Below are 17,635 nucleotides of genomic sequence, written 5' to 3'. Positions count from 1 at the left end.
CCAGTTGAAAGCCCTCTGGCCTCTAGTAGGTAGATTATACAGATTTATTAAAGCAGCGCTTGAATACTCATGTGCCTCTCAATCAGTTCAAGATACGTCCCAATCACAAAGTCCTCCACTCTCTTGAAACACCATGAAGCTCCAAACAGCAGGAGAATTGCCCTCGGGGGAAAAGAAATAAAAAACTATATGGTGCAGTATGTAGATACTCCAAAATGTGCTCAATCCAATAAATGGTGCTCACATTTAGCTCCTCTATCACTAGTATATACTCTTACCCAGGGGCGGACTGACAACTCATGGGGCCCCCGGGCAATAGGGGATCATGGGGCCCCTGTGTCCTTGCCTACACTCAAACCACACCCAAAAAAGCCTATGAAAGGTACCAGGGGCATCTCATGGGGCCCCCTTCTGACCCCGGGCCCTCGGCACTGCCCGAGTTTCCAAATGGTCAGTCCCCCCCTGCTCTTACCCTCCCCTACCAAAAATGAGCCTTCTGAAAAAAGTTTTTTTTTTCAACCTTCAGCCCGGGCTCACATATGTGCGGTGCAGTATATCGCATGTGATTCACACAGGAACCACGCCGCATTCCTGTGCAAATTAAATGCGATTTGTGTGCGGTGCGATTGAAGCCATACATTTTGTATGGCTCTATTCGCACCGCACCCGCACCAAAAAGGTGCAGGACCCCTATTTTGGGTCCGCACTGGAATCAGATTGCATGGGGTATTCATGCCAATGCGATCCGATTCTGCACATCGCACCGCGTTTCGCCGACCGCTTTCGGGGTGTTGTTAACATACACACCCGCAGCGGTTCGCACGAACATGGTGCGATTCTGATGCGGAGCGGAATTCGCACTGAAAACGCAGCAAATTCTGCACCGCATCACTGTGAACCAGGGCTCACACATCAGATCCATTTTCGAGAATACTCCTCCTTTCAAAGTAAGTGTCAAGAACAGCCAAAAGGAATTAAATAGTGTTCTACAGTAACACAATCACTCCATGCATAGTTACATAGACAAAAGTCCATCCAGTTCAACCATAGAACCGTGCCAAAGGTAAGCTGTTGATGAGCGTATACAAATCAATTCCTTCTTTAAACCCGTACCTGGTACCGGCCAGGTAAGCAGCCAGTCAAACCGATCTCTGTTGATTATCTGCCTTGAAGGGCAGAGGCAGGATCATAGGTCTAATAGACCTCAGATCTCACCATTTATTTATTTCAGGTACTTATATAGCGCCGTCAATTTACGCAGCACTTTACATATATATTATACATTCACATCAGTCCCTAACCCTCAAGGGGTGTACAATCCAGGGGCGGACTGACAACTCATGGGTCCCCCGGGCAATAGGGGATCATGGGGCCCCTGTGTCCTTGCCCAAACTCAAAAAAGCCTATGAAAAAGGTACCAGAGGCATCTCATGGGGCCCCCTACTGACCCCGGGCCCTCGGGCAGTGCCCAAGTTTCCAAATGGTCAGTCCGCCCCTGGTACAATCTAAGGTCCCTAACTCACATTCATACATATACTAGGGCCAATATAGACAGGAGCGTGGGAGTGTGGGAGAAAACTGAAGCACCAGAGGAAACCCACATAGGCACAGGGAGAACATGCAAACTCCAGGCAGGAGGTGCCATGGTTGGGATTCAAACTAGCAACCCTAGTACTGTCAGATGGACGTGCTAACCACTTAGCCACTGTGCTGCCCTACATAAAGAGTATCTGTCACTGCCCAAGCTATTACAAAGGATGTTGTCCATCCCTTGTGGCAGCAATGAGGTTGAATGAAAAAAAATTAAAAGTGTAAAAATATACATTTAAATAGAACAAATTAAATTTTTTTTTTAAGCAACCCCATACCCCCCCCATACTAATGCACTAATGCAAACGTGCACCTAGGTGCTGTACATGTATGTAAACAGTGATTGCACCACACGTGCGGTATCACTGCGATTGTCAGAGAAAGAATAACAATTCTAGTACCAGAGATTACATCTAACTCGAAACTAACCTGTGAAGGCTTTTAACCTCTTGCCGACCGCGCATAGCCGAATGACGGCTTCACCGCGGCCGGCCAGTTCTGAGTGGACGTCATATGACGTCCTCCCAGAACGCGCTGGGCGCGCGCACCCGGCGATCTCCGTGATCGCTGTGTCCTACGGACACAGCTGATCACGAGATGTGGTGAAAGGCCGATCCCACCGGCCTTTTACCACGTGATCAGCAGTGTCCAATGACACGCTGATCAAAGGGAAATGCAAGTGCCGGTTCTCGGCTGCACTTTCCTCACGCTGTCAGATCGTGAGGAAAGTACTGCCGAGAACCGGCAGTTGTCAGAGCGGGGATCGGCACCGATCATCAGGGCACTGATGATCAGTGCCCTGATGATCGGTGCCCAGCAGTGACACCCGCAAGTTCCGCCCAGCAGTGCGCCCACTAGCCCCGCCCACCCGTTCCCAGCAGTGCCCCCACCTGTGCCCAGCAGTGCCCCCACCTGTGCCCAGCAGTGCACCCACCTGTGCCACTCTGCAGTGCCACCTACCTGTGCCCAGAAGTGCCACCTACATGTGCCCAGCAGTGCCACCCACCTGTGCCCACCCACCTGTGCCCACCAGTGCCACCCACCTGTGCCCACCAGTGCCACCCACCTGTGCCCACCCACCAGTGCTGCCCACCAGTGCCACCCACCAGTGCAGCCCAGCAGTGCTGCCAGTCAGTGCCACCAGTCAGTGCCCAGGGGTTGTGCCAGTCAGTGCCGCCAGTCAGTGCCCAGAAGTGATGCCAGTCAGTGCCGTCTATCAGTACCCATCATCAGTGCCACCTATCAGTGCCGCCTATCCGTGCTGCATATCAGTGCCGCCTATCCGTGCCACCTCATTAGTACTGCCTATCAGTGCCCTTTAGTGCTGCCTATCAGTGCCCATCAGTGCCGCCTATCAGTGCCGCCTATCAGTGCCCATCAGTGCCGCCTCATCAACGCAAATTAGTGAAGGAGAAAAAATACCTGTTTGAAAAATTTTATAAAAGAAACAAATAAACTTTTTTTTTTTCAAATTTTTTGCACATTTTTTAATTTATAGCGCAAAAAGTAAAGCGCCCAGTGGCGATTAAATACCACCAAAAGAAAGCTCTATTTGTGAGAAAAAAATGAACAAAATTTCATATGGGTACAATGTTGCATGACCGCGCAATTGTCAATCAAAGTGCGGCAGCGCTGAAAGCTGAAAATTGGCCTGGTAAATAAGGGGGTATAAGTGCCTGGTAGGCAAGTGGTTAAAGGAGAAGTACAGCCAAAGCTAGTTTGGCTTGGCCACACAAGCTTGTGTTCAGAGTCAGAAATCAGTCCTTGAGCTTTTGTTTTGTTGTTTATTGAGGGGATTTAGAACTGGGATAGAATAAGGGGGGAATAGGATGCCCAAGGGAACCGACAACTGAGGACAAACGTCCTGGAACTATTCACAAGCTTCTCTTCTGCAACACAGTCTCTGTTGGAGAGCTCAGCAGCATCTCCTTGATGTACCACCCCAGACCCTAGATGAAATTCTCCTCTTCACCCAGCAATCTGGTGGTTTTCCTGAGCAGGGGATCCGGCTCCTGTTCCTTTAATTGAGATGAACAGTCACTAGTAGGGGGCAAATCTGATTTCCCACCACAGTGCTCCTTCCCCTATCTGCACAGGGGGTGTAGGTGTACTCATTCAGATCCTCTCCTGTACCGCTTGCGGGTTGGCTGCTGTTACCAGGCCTATTAGCTGGTCTGCTCCTTCCCTGCCATACAACAGGCCCTTGCTCAGGGATCCAGTGAGCTCCAAGATTTCCTCCTCTCCAGCTTCAGACTTGTAGGCAAGCCCACTAGGCCTCCTGGCCGCCTCCTTCCTCAGCCTCACATCTTCTTCCAACTCTCTACACCTCTCCCACCACACACTCCTGCTACTGAGCAGGCCCCATCACTTTTAATGGAGTCCCAGCCCCTTGTCAGCCTTCTGTTGGGGAATAGCTGATGTCCCTCAAGCCAGCCACTCTTCAGTACCACCCACTTCCTCCAGGGCCCTCCTCCAAAAGCCTCAGAGCAGGGGGAAATTCTAGAGGGGCTGACCTTCACAGCCTCTCAGCCCTGAGCACAATTTGACCCCTCTGACTATTACACCTAAGCTGCAACGTAAAAAAGTCACAGATGTGGGAAATGAACCTTTAATTGCCATTTTAACATGTGTGTGTGCCACCTTGTGTGTCTGTACCAAGGCCAAACATTCCAGGGTATGTAAACTTTTGATCAGGGCCACTTGGTTGGGTGACTTCTGTTATCATTATAATTTAAAAAGAAGGGCAGGGACTGATGTGGATGTACAATATATGTAAAACGCTGAGTAAATTGACGGCACTATATAAGTACCTGTAATAAATAAATAAATCCAAACAACTATGCGATAATAAATGGCTTCATATGATCACTCTCCTCACATAAAAGACAGTTTTTTTGGCATGATCAGTCATATTTTCAATATAAATACCAAAATTTCATGATTTCTGCCAGGGTGCGCAAACTTTTGAGCACAACTGTAAATGGATGTAAATAGATGCTGTCCATTTAAGTCTGGTCTGTTTTATGCAAGAAACATTTTTTGTTTATACTTTTGTCACCTATGATTTGTTTCTGCAACAACTTAAAAAATGGATGCGTAAACTGAACTGAACTAAACTGAGGACGGATGTACAAACTGATGTAAAGTGATGTAATTTGAATTGTTTTTTTTCTTAGCAAAAACACGCCGGAACTGATGACGTCTGTGTGGAAGGACCCTTGATCTTTATATATAGTAACATCACTGGTAAGCTTGAATAAAGACACCAGTCCATCCAGTTCAACCCGAGTGTGCTTGTGTGTTTGTTACGCCTATTGATGCAAATAGATTGTTTTTTTACTGTGTGCGTCGTGACGTCACGTCAAAAGACGAAAAGAGTTCTAAGGTGAACCTTAGTTTGAGCTATGCCATTCTGCTCACATTATGTAAAAATCACCCTTGTGTGATATCCCTGAAGGCTCGGTTTACACCTGTGCAGCCGTATGGGTCCCGATCTGCACAGGAGCGAGAGCCCATTCATTTGAATGGGCTGCCAATGCCTGCAACACGCAGAAAAGGAGTCACTGCACCATTTTTTAAATCACAGTCTGCATGGGAACCGAGGTTCCCAGTATAGGTGTGATTTCCAGTGCGGGCGACATGCCATTGGGATTAATGCCACTCGCCGATGGGCCCCCCTTTCTCTCTGTATGGGTGGCTCCGGCTTCCGGGATTTGCCGTGCAGCACCACTACCCGCACACATGTGAACCTAGCCTTATTCATATACTGTAACTGTGTTGATTGTGTATTGAGATAAATATCTGTATCAGTAAAAATGTGTTAAAAATCTTTATTCTCATTTTTCATTCTTTTTTTCTAATTAAACCTGAACTCCAGCCTTATGTTCAGTCCTGCACCAGGGCTAGTGCCAGCATAAGGCAGCTTAGGTAGTTGCCATAGGGAGCCTGGATGGGGGGGTAAAATCTGAATCCCCAGCCACTTGCTTTGGATTCAGATTTGTAACCATGCAACAGATGTATGTTAACATATTCCTGGCCGCTATACCAGCCAGCAGTGTGTGTACTTTTGTGAAGCCAACTGTCAGCTTTCAATGTGAAAGTGGTACAAGCGGCTGTAAAGCCTGCCGATCACGTCCACAACTGCCAAGATGTGCCGCCCCTGTGACCCCCCCCACACCATGTTTATTAGGCTCTGCTGTCCCACCTTGTGGGTCTGGTCATCATCCCTCATCCCTTTAACCACTTGCCTACTGCACACTTTTACCCCCTTCCTTCCCAGGCCAATTTTCAGCTTTCAGCACTCTCATACGTTGGATGACAATTGCGCGGTCATGCAACACTGTACCCAAACTAAATGTTTATCATTTTTTTTAGACAGATAGAGCTTTCTTTTGGTGGTGTTTAATCACCACTGGGGGTTTTATTTTGTGCTAAACAAACAATAAAAAAAAGTTTTTCTTAGTTTCTGTTATAAAGTTTTGTAAATAAGTAATTTCCTTCACTGATGGGCAATGATAGGCTGCACTGATAGACGGCACTAATGAGGCTGCACTGATAGGCGGCACTGATAGGTGGCAATAATGGGCAGCACTGATGGGCACTGTTAGGCGGCACTGATGGGCGCTGTTAGGCAGCAAGAATGGGCAGCCCTGATGGGCACTGATAGGTGGCACTGATGGGCACTGTTAGGCAGCACTGATGAGCTCTGTTATGCAGCACTGATTCAGCTGATGGTAACTTATTCAACTGATTGGCACTGATTGCTAGCCAACATTGGCACTAATGGGTACTATTGGCTGCACTGATGGGGTTACACTGATCACCAGGACACTGATGATCGGTGTAGATGTCCCCCTGCGAAATGCCGCTTACCGGCGCTCCTCTCTTCATGTGCTGTCAGCGTGAGGGGAGGACTGCCGATAACCGGTATTTCCTATTTACCCGGTGATCAGCTGTGATTGGACACAGCTGTTTACATGGTAAAAGCAGCTGTGATTGGCCCGTTCCTTAGTCATATGATCAGCTGTGTCGGAAGGACACGGCGATCAAAGATCGTGCGCAGTGCGCACCCCAAGGGGCGCGCGGGTGTGTGGTTCTGGCCGACCACATTGTAGCCGTCTTTTGGCTATAGCGTGGTAGGGAACTGGTTAAAACCGAACACACATTAATTACACAGACTCTGAGGCTAATTTAATGTAGATAAGGCACTAAGTGAGTTTAAATACCACATGAATCAGCCACAGAACCTGTGTAATTAATATGTAATTGGTTTTAAAGAGATGAGGTGACAACCCTACCATCCGCTGTGCCTCCCTTCTGTGTACAGACCAGGAAGTGACATGCATGACATCACTTCCTGGTCCGGAGCTGTCAATCACTGGGATTGCTACCTGGGGAAGCAGCTAATGAATGTGATCTGTGATCCATCAACTGCACCGGAGTACAAGGTAAACATCCTGGGTCTAATACAGTGTTTTTCAACCTTTTTTGTGCAAAGGCACACTTTTTTCATGAAAAAAATCACGAGGCACACCACCATTAGAAAATGTTAAAAAAATTTACCTCTGTGCCTGTATTGACTATATATAAAGTAATTCTCTTGAATAGGAATCAAACACAAAGAAATTATTTTATAATTACTTTATTATGAAATAATAAAGTATTTTATAATTGTTCATATTTCTGTTTACTTACTCAGTGCGAAACCTGGGCCTGTTTGGCTGAACACAAAGCTGATATTCTGGCAGGAATCGAATAATTAATCCCCCATATAGTAATTCATCCCCCATAGTAATTCATCCCCCATAGTAATTAATCCCCCATATAGTAATTCATCCCCCATAGTAATTCATCCCCCATATAGTAATTCATCCCCCATAGTAATTCATCCCCCATAGTAATTCATCCCCCATATAGTAATTCATCCCCCATAGTAATTCACCCCCATATAGTAATTCATCCCCCATATAGTAATTCATCCCCCATATAGTAATTCATCCCCCATAGTAATTCATCCCCCCTATAGTAATTAATCCCCCATATAGTAATTCATCCCCCATAGTAATTCATCCCCCCTATAGTAATTAATCCCCCATATAGTAATTCATCCCCCATAGTAATTCATCCCCCATATAGTAATTAATCCCCCATATAGTAAATCATCCCCCATAGTAATTCATCCCCCCTATAGTAATTCATCCCCCATATAGTAATTCATCCCCCATAGTAATTCATCCCCCATATAGTAATTCATCCCCCATAGTAATTCATCCCCCCTATAGTAATTCATCCCCCATAGTAATTCATCCCCCATAGTAATTCATCCCCCATATAGTAATTCATCCCCCATAGTAATTCACCCCCCATATAGTAATTCATCCCCCATATAGTAATTCATCCCCCATATAGTAATTCATCCCCCATAGTAATTCATCCCCCCTATAGTAATTAATCCCCCATATAGTAATTCATCCCCCATAGTAATTCATCCCCCCTATAGTAATTAATCCCCCATATAGTAATTCATCCCCCATAGTAATTCATCCCCCATATAGTAATTAATCCCCCATATAGTAATTCATCCCCCATAGTAATTCATCCCCCCTATAGTAATTCATCCCCCATATAGTAATTCATCCCCCATAGTAATTCATCCCCCATATAGTAATTCATCCCCCATAGTAATTCATCCCCCCTATAGTAATTCATCCCCCATAGTAATTCATCCCCCATAGTAATTCATCCCCCATATAGTAATTCATCCCCCATAGTAATTCATCCCCCATATTAATTCACCCCCCATATTAAGTCCCCAAGCCCCCCCTGTGTCAATTCACTTACCTTTGCTCCGCGCGTTCCTCTCGCCGTTCCGGTGTAGCATGAAAATCTGTCTCCTATGAGGATCTGTCCCCCTCGACGTATCTGCGCATGTGCCAGTTTCAGGCAATAGCAGCCGATCGGCGATCTCCGGCACATGCGCAGATACGTCGAGGGGGACAGATCATCCTGACAGTATCACACTCCGCGGGCCGGATTAAAAGGTCCGCCGGGCCGTATACGGCCCGCGGGCCATAGTTTGCCCATTGCTGTTCTAATGATTGGTCTATTTGTGAGCCGAGGCCACATGTTACGGATGAAATTGCAATTTTTCCCACGGCACACCAGACAATATCTCACGGCACACTAGTGTGCCGCGGCACAGTGGTTGAAAAACGCTGATACAGGGTGTATGGGATGGAAAAAAAATATAAAAAAAAAACCAAGAAAATATTAGAGCACCATTCTACAGAGGCTTAACTATGATCGGTGCTAGGGCTGAGAAGATTTTTGCTAACGGGGATTAAGGCTAGGTTCAAACCTCTGCATTTATCTTGTGATTGATGCCTTTTTATGGTGCATTTTTGTTTATTTGAACATGCGTTTGTGAAGTGTGCTTGATGCGTTTTTGCTTTTTTTTTAGTCAGTAAGAATTTATTGACTTTGATATGACTTTGGATGGGTGCGACTATGATGGGACTTTGATGCAACTTTGGATGGGCGCGACTTTGATGCTACTGTGATGCTACTTGAGTGCCAGAGAGTGTAAATTTGCACTATATGACACAACACTTGCATTTTTGGTGCGGTTCTATTGAAGTCTATTGCACAAAAAACACAATCTGGTGCGGGAAAACAGTCCCTGACCCTTTAAAAAAAAATGAAAATAAAACACCAGCTCAAAACGCACAGTTGTGAACTAGATCCATCAGAAATCATGTTAAATGGACTGTAGTGCGTTTCTGCTAACTGGAAAACGCACTGAAAAATACTCAAGTGTGAACGTAGGCTTATGGGGGAAAAGATATCAGTGCAAGGAGGTGTTGTTCTGGATCTACTGCCACCTTCATAGTTACACTTATCAGCTGGAGTGGTGTTCCTTGTTTGTGTGTAGCTTGAGGTTGAGGGTGTTGTACTATCGGGGGGATTTGTGCTATGCAGGGGGTTTGGGGGGGGGGAGATGACTTGTGCTGGGAGGGGGATTTGTGCTGTGAAAGTGGATTGGGGGAATGAGAGGATTTGTGCTAGGAAGGGGAATGTTGGAGAGGATTTGTGCTAGGGGGTGAAATGGGGAGAGGGAATTTGTACTAGGAAGGGGGATGTTGGAGAGGATTAGTGCTGGGAGGTTGATTGGCGGGAGGAATTTGTACTGGTGGAGTGGAATTCTGTGTGGATCGGATCTGTGCTGGGATATGGAATTTGGGGAGGAGGATGACGGACTTGTGCTAAGGGAAGGGATTTGGGCAGAGATGATTCGTGATGATGTGGTCGAATTTAGCAGGTAGGAGAGGATTGGATAGGAGGGTGAAGTTGGGGAAGGGGAGGGATTTGTGCTAAGAGAGGCAATTTGAGGGGAGAGAGAATTTGGAGAGGGGGGGGGGAGAATTAGTGCAGCCAGAGGGAATGTGGGAAAAATGACAGAATTTATGTTGGGGGGAGGGGGATTTATGCTAGGAAGGGGAATTTGGGGGGAGGAGAATTTTTTAGGTAAGATTTGGAGGGAATCATATTTGTACTGGTAGGTAAGATTTCAGGGAGGGAAATTGCTAACCATTTAGCCACTGTGCTACACTAGGGTCGTTGATTCGAATCCCAGCCATGCCTGGAGTTTGCATGTTCTCCCTGTGCCTGTGTGGGTTTCCTCCAGGTACTCCAGTTTCCTCCCACACTCCAAAGACATGCTGGTAGGTTAACTGGATCCTGTCTAAATTGGCCCTAGTATGTTTATGTATGACAAAAATAAAACAAGAGTGCACTGGCCCAGCGCATTATCCCAGATACAAATTTCTTAAAAAATAGATAAGATACACTCAAACGAGTGAAGACAAATCGCATAGCAAGTGATAGTCACTCAGTATGTATTCCATAGAGAACCAAAGGCCCCAACATCGAAGTAGTGCCATCCGAGGGCCAACTAGAGGCTGACGTGCTTCAAGGGGAACCCCTCTTCCTCAGAGCCTTTTTAATAAATTCGTATCTGGGATATTGCTCTTGGCCTGTGCGCTCTTGTTTCATATTCTTTGTAGTTGCCTCTGGACTCCCCCAGTCATATAGGAGAGCAGCAAGGCTTGGCCTACCCCTGGGAATTTCTATATCACCTGGGTTCCACCAAAAATCTGTTTCCAGTTTCCCACACCCATAGGCAGGAGCTTTTGACATTCTCTCACTTTATCTCACATTATCTCCAGAGGATTTACCTCCTTTCCTGATCAGGCTGTTTTTTGCGATACAGAACTGCGTTACTTTAACTGACAATTGCGCGGTCATGCAACGCTGCACCCAAATTAAATTTACGTCCTTTTTTTCCCACAAATAGAGCTTTCTTTTGGTGGTATTTGATCGCCTATGCATTTTTTATTTTTTGCGCTAGAAACAAAAAAAGGCTGACAATTTTGAGAAAAACTATATTTTTGCCTTCTTGCTATTAAACATATCCAGTAAAAAAATTTTAAAAATCAAATTTCGGCATAAATTTAGGCCAAAATGTATTCTGCTCCATGTCTTTGCTGAAAAAAAATCCAAATATGTGTAAATTAATTGGTTTACGTGAAAGTTATAGCGTCTACAAATGGCAGTATATATACTGGAATTTTATTTTTTACTAGTAATGGCAGCGATCAGCGACTTATAGTGGGACTGCGGCAGGCATTCTAACACTGGAGGGAACTGACTTGGTGTCATTGACATCCCTAGTGACACCAATACTGTGATCAGCGCTAATAACAAGCACTGACACTATACTAATTACACTGGGCAGGAAGGTGTTAACAGCTGGGCGATCAAAGGGTTAAGTGTGTGCTGTTTTACTATGAGGCTGTGTCCTGTGTTTCATTGTAAGCATACTGCTTTGTATGGTTCTGCTATGCAGAGCTATACAAAGCAGTGTGCAGGAGCTGACAAGGGAGAGATCTGTGTTATTTATACACAGGTCTCTCCCCCGTCAGAGATACTCTGCGATCACCGGGTGCCGGCGAGAAATCACTGTCCGGGACCTGGTGATTGACAGCTGAGGCCACGAATGGCTGTGTGGTTATGCACACGCACGCCCCCCCCTCCCTGAACTGCAAAATCACATGTACAGTTGTGTTCAAAATAATAGCTGTCAGACATCACTAACCTGATCAATCACTGTTTTTCGTAGAAATTATATTTCTACATGGCAAATAGACATGCAAAGGGACATGTTCAAAATAATAGCAGTGTGGAGTTCTATTAGTGATTCATTCTTTAAAAAACAGGTGACAATTATTGCCCTTATTTAAGGAAGGAAGGCAGCAAATGTTGTACATGCTGGTTACAGTGCATTTCTCTCTGAAATTCTGAGGAAAATGGGTCGTTCCAGACATTGTTCAGAAGAACAGCGTACCTTGAATTAAAAAGTTGATTGGAGAGGGGAAAACATATAAAGAAGTGCAGAAAATGATAGGCTGCTTAGCTAAAATGATCGCGAATGCTTTAAAATGGCAACCAAAACCCGAAAGATGTGGAAGAAAGCGAAAAACTACCATTCAAATGGATAGAAGAATAGCCAAAATAGCAAGGACTCAGCCAACAATCAGCTCCAGGGAGATGAAAGAAGGTGTAAAGTTCCCTGTGAGTACTGTTACAATTAGAAGACGCCTATGTGAAGCCAAGCTATCTGCAAGAAGCCCCCGCAAAGTCCCACTGTTGAAAAAAAGACGCGCTGAAGAGGTTACAATTTGCCAAAGAGCACATTGACTGGCCTAAAGAGAAATGGCGCAACATTTTGTGGACTGATGAAAGTAAGATTGTTCTTTTTGGGTCTAGTGGCCGGAGACAGTTTGTCAGGCAACCCCCAAACACTGAATTCAAGCCACAGTACACTGTGAAGACAGTGAAGCATGGTGGTGCAAGCATCATGATATGGGGATGTTTCTCATACTACGGTGTTGGGCCTATTTATCGCATACCAGGGATCATGGATCAGTTTGAATACATCAGAATACTTGAAGAGGTCATGCTGCCTTATGCTGAAGAGGAAATGCCCTTGAAATGGGTGTTCCAACAAGACAACGACCCCAAACACACCAGTAAATGTGCAACATCTTGGTTCCAAACCAACAAGATTGACGTTATGGAGTGGCCAGCCCAATCCCTGGATCTTAATCCAATAAAAAACTTGTGGGGTGACATCAAAAATGCAGTTTCTGAGGCAAAACCAAGAAATAGAGAAGAACTGTGGAATGTAGTCCAATCATCCTGGGCTGGAATACCTGTTCACAGGTGCCAGAAGTTGGGTGACTCCATGCAACACAGATGTACAGCAGTTCTCAGAAACAGTGCCTATACAACGAAATATTCATTAAGTGATTCAAAGGAAAGCAAAATCTTCAAACATTTCTCAGTTTATATAGTGAATGTTTGAGTTTGTAAAGAAGAATACAAACACTGCTATTTTTTTGAACAGTCTAATATTCACTTTTCTTCAATTTTTTTAGAGTTTAGAGGAACAACACAAATGTGATCTATTTTTCTTCATGTTTTGATTTGGAATAGAATGTGTAGTGTTCCCAATGCATTTGTGTGTATGGAAATAAAAGCTATTAGAAGGATTTTGAGCTTTATTCACTTTTTTCAACACACTGCTATTATTTTGAACACAACTGTATATATACGTGATTCTGCGCAGCCGTGCCGTGTAGCCCCTTGAGGGTTAGGGACTGATGTGAATGTACAATATATATGTAAAGCGCTGTGTAAATTAGCGCCGCTATATAAGTACCTGAAATAAATAAGGTCTTGGGGAAAGGGATTTAGGAGGGAGGAGATGATTTGTGCTGAGGAGGGGGGGATTGGGAAGGAGAGAATTTGTGTGAAAGGGTTTTGGGGGAGGAGAGGATTTGTGTTAGGAAGAGAGAATTTAAGCTGGGGAAGGGGGAGGGTGGGAAAGAATAAGTGTTGAGGGGGTATTTGAGGGGGAGATGGTTAGTACTGGGAGATGGACTCTGGGGAGGACAGGATTTATGCTGGGGGGAATTAGAGGATTTGTGGTGGAATTTGGGATTGAGAGAATCTGGGGGAGGTGCTGCGGAAGGTTTCCAGGGAAAGGGGTGGGGGAGAGGTTTAGTGCTAGGAGGGGTGATTCAGAGGGGAGAGGATTTGTGCTAGGGAGGTGCAGTGTGGGGAGGGTGGGAATTTGTGCTGGGAGGGGGGATTTAGGGGTGAGGTTAGTGCTGGGAGGACAGATTTAGAGACAAATAGATTTGTTCTACGAGGTAGAATGTGGTGGTGGAATTTGTGCTAGGTAGTTCTATACATGTATGGCCAGCTTTACAGGTTCAAACAGAGCAAAGATCACACTCACTGCTAGAGTCTCTCTGCAGCCTGCTCATCCTTGTGCACTCACAGCATACTCACAGGTAGTACACTGCTGAAAAAATGAAAGGAACACTTTTTAATCAGAGTATAGCATCAAGTCAATTAAACTCCTGGGATATTGATCTGGTCAGTTAAGTAGCAGAGGGGGTTGTTAATCAGTTTCAGCTGCTTTGGTGTTAATGAAATTAACAACAGGTGCAGAAGATGAGATCCCCAAAACAGGAATGGTTTTACAGGTGGAGGCCACTGACATTTTTTCCTTACTCATCTTTTCTGACTGTTTTTCACTAGTTTTGCATTTGGTTAGGGTCAGTGTCACTACTGGTAGCATGAGGTGATACCTGGACCCTACAGAGGTTGCACAGGTAGTCCAACTCCTCCAGGATGGCACGTCAATACGTACCATTGCCAGAAGGTTTGCTGTGTCTCCCAGCACAGTCTCAAGAGCATGGAGGAGATTCCAGGAGACAGGTAGTTACTCTAGGAGAGCTGGACAGGGCCATAGAAGGTCCTTAAACTATCAGTAGTACTGGTATCTGCTCCTTTGTGCAAGGAGGAACATGATGAACACTGCCAGAGCCCTACAAAATGACCTCCAGCAGGCCACTGGTGTGAATGTCTCTGACCAAACAATCAGAAACAGACTTCATGAGGATAACCTGAGGGCCCGACATCCTCTAGTGGTCCCTGTGCTCACTGCCTGGCACCATAGAGCTTGATTGGCATTTGCCATTGAACACTAGAATTGGCAGGTCCGCCACTGGTGCCCTGTGCTTTTCACAGATGAGAGCAGGTTCACCCTGAGCACATGTGACAGACGTGAAAGGGTCTGGAGAAGCCATGGAGAACATTATGCTGCCTGTAACATCCATTCAGCATGACCGTTTTGGTGGTGGGTCAGTGATGGACTGGGGAGGCATATCCATGGAGGGACACACAGACCTCTACAGGCTAGACCAGCAATGGGCAAACTACGGCCCTCGGGCCGTATACGGCCCGGCGGACCTTTTAATCCGGCCCGCGGAGCTAGGCTCCCGCTAGGCTCCTCTCACAGTCCGCCGTGTAGCATGAAAATCTGTCTCCTATGAGGATCTGTCCCCCTCAACGTATCTGCGCATGTGCCGGAGATCGCCGATCGGCTGCTAATGCCTGAAACTGGCACATGCGCAGATACGTCGAGGGGAACAGATCCTCATAGGAGACAGATTTTCATGCTACACCGGAACGGCGCGGGAACACGGCGACAGGAGCAAAGGTAAGTGAATTGACACAGGGGGGACTTGGGGACTTAATATGGGGAATGAATTACTATAGGGGGGATGAATTACTGTATGGGGGATGAATTACTATATGGGGGATGAATTACTATGGGGGATGAATTACTATATGGGGGATGAATTACTATGGGGGATGAATTACTATGGGGGATGAATTACTATATGGGGGATGAATTACTATGGGGGATGAATTACTATATGGGGGATGAATTACTATATGGGGGATGAATTACTATGGGGGATGAATTACTATATGGGGGATGAATTACTATATGGGGGATGAATTACTATGGGGGATGAATTACTATATGGGGGATGAATTACTATATGGGGGATGAATTACTATATGGGGGATTAATTACTATGCTTACTGTGGGGGAATATTACTATACTTACTATGGATGACACATACACATCATTCATCTACTCTTGGTCCGGCCCCCGGGTCCAATATATGAACCCATTGCGGCCCTCAAGTCAAAAAGTTTGCCCACCCCTGGGCTAGACAATGGCACCCTGACTGCCATTGGTTATTGGGATGAAATCTTTGGACCCAGTGTCAGACCCTACGATGGTGCAGTGGGTCCTGGGTTCCTCCTGGTGCACAACAATGCCCAGTCTCATGTGGCGAGAATATGCATTCAGTTCCTGGAAGATGAAGGAATTGATACCATTGAATAGCTCTCATGCTCGCCTGACCTAAATCCATGTTTTGGTTCGTCTGACACCCCCAGATTGCACCTCAGACTGTCCAGGAGCTCAGTGATACCCTGGTTCAGATTTGGGAGGAAATCCCCCAGGACAGCATCCGTCGTCTCATTAGGAGCATGCCCCGATGTTGTCAGGCATGCATACAAGCACGTGGGGGCCATACAAACTACTGAGTACCATTTTGAGTTGCTGCAATAAAATTTCAGCAAAATGGACTAGCCTGCTGCATCATGTTTTCACTTTGATTTTCGGGGTGTCTTTGAATTCAGTCCTTTGTAAGTTGATAATTTTCATTTCCATCAAATGATGGGGCATCCTTACATTCCTAACACATTACCCAGTCCATATCAGTATAGATATCCAACATGATATTTTCCTTATTGAAATCTGATGTGTTTTCAAAGTGTTCCTTTAATTTTTTTGAGCAGTGTACAATAGAACTAAAAGAGAGTGCACCGAATTGCGCAGAACATCACCTTATTTATTTATTAAATAAAAGACAAGTGGTCACACTCACAAACTAAAGGCACTTGTGGCAATATATCACAAGCATGTTTTAATATTGTACGTGCAAACACCTGCTTTTTATTTTCTTATTATTCCAGATGATGTTCTGTGTAACTTGGTGTGCACTTCCCCTTATTGTTTTAAAGTAACAGGTTCCTTTCAAGATTCTAGTGAGGTGGGAAAAAAAGAGTCAAAATGTATTGTGCTTATTACTATAACTGGGCAGTGATCTCTGCAAGTTACAAAAATATACTTCGGCGGGCCATACACGCATAGATCTCTGCAGGCTTAATGAGATAAATCTTGAGCAGACCTGTAATTTGTTGGAGAACAGATGTCTACAAGAGATGGTAGTAGCTGAACTTTGGCTCCCCTAGGGCATGTGACATTGCTCCATGGCTCTGGAGTAGAAGTGTGGGTTCTTTGGATCCAGGCCAGCCAGTCAACAAGATGGTGGCTGTGCTTCCGCTCTTGTTGATCCGCAAATCCCCAAGATGTCAGCAGTTGCACAGTACCATTCCTCAAGCGACTAGGCTGGACAATGGGAGGTGGGCACCAAGGATATGATGCAGATGAGGGAATATATGTTGGTGTTGCCAGGTCCCACTCACAGATAAATGGTGGAGCCTGCGCCCAAACTAGTCAGCCTTAGCTTCCACCTTGCTACGGAAGTGTCATCACATGATGGGGGCATGTCTAACTATGGAGGGAATATATAAATCCCCACATTATTGGTTCGGCACTCCACAACAGTGGTAGTTTCTCATGTGGCCACTTGGGAGATTTAACTACCCACCCCTGATGTAGAGGATTCTTTCAGTTATGCCAAATGCATAGATGGAGGATTTTCCCATTCCAGTTATTGTATCCTGATGGCTAGCACCTGCAGCTGTCAGAATACTTACACAGTGACTGCATCTGATTGGATGCAGTCACTGTTCAACTGACAGTTTTGCACCCTGCACCTTCAATTTTTCAATGGAATGTTTGGTGGTGACGGCAGGGCAGCCCATGAATTTTGACCAGTTCAACAACAAGAATTAGCCCAAATTAGAAGCATATATAGCAGGTGTAGCAGTGGGATAAAAAAGAGGATTCACTCATTTTATCATTTCCTGGGCCTAATTGGGCTGACTGGACTTTGTAGAACATGTAAATATACTACTGCAAGGGAA

General features: G+C 45.5%; 1 protein-coding gene across 2 annotated transcripts in view; it reads right to left on the bottom strand.

Annotated features, from left to right (window-relative positions):
- Positions 1-17,635, bottom strand: part of FYB1 (FYN binding protein 1) — a 128,645-nt gene that overhangs the window by 109,105 nt on the left and 1,905 nt on the right. The window lies entirely within an intron of this gene.

This window comes from Staurois parvus, unplaced genomic scaffold, assembly GCF_062004578.1.
Source record: "Staurois parvus isolate SC_StPar_1 unplaced genomic scaffold, SC_StPar_1.0 ptg000438l, whole genome shotgun sequence".
Classification (NCBI taxonomy): domain Eukaryota; kingdom Metazoa; phylum Chordata; class Amphibia; order Anura; family Ranidae; genus Staurois; species Staurois parvus.
This window is presented reverse-complemented; position numbering and strand designations above follow the sequence as displayed.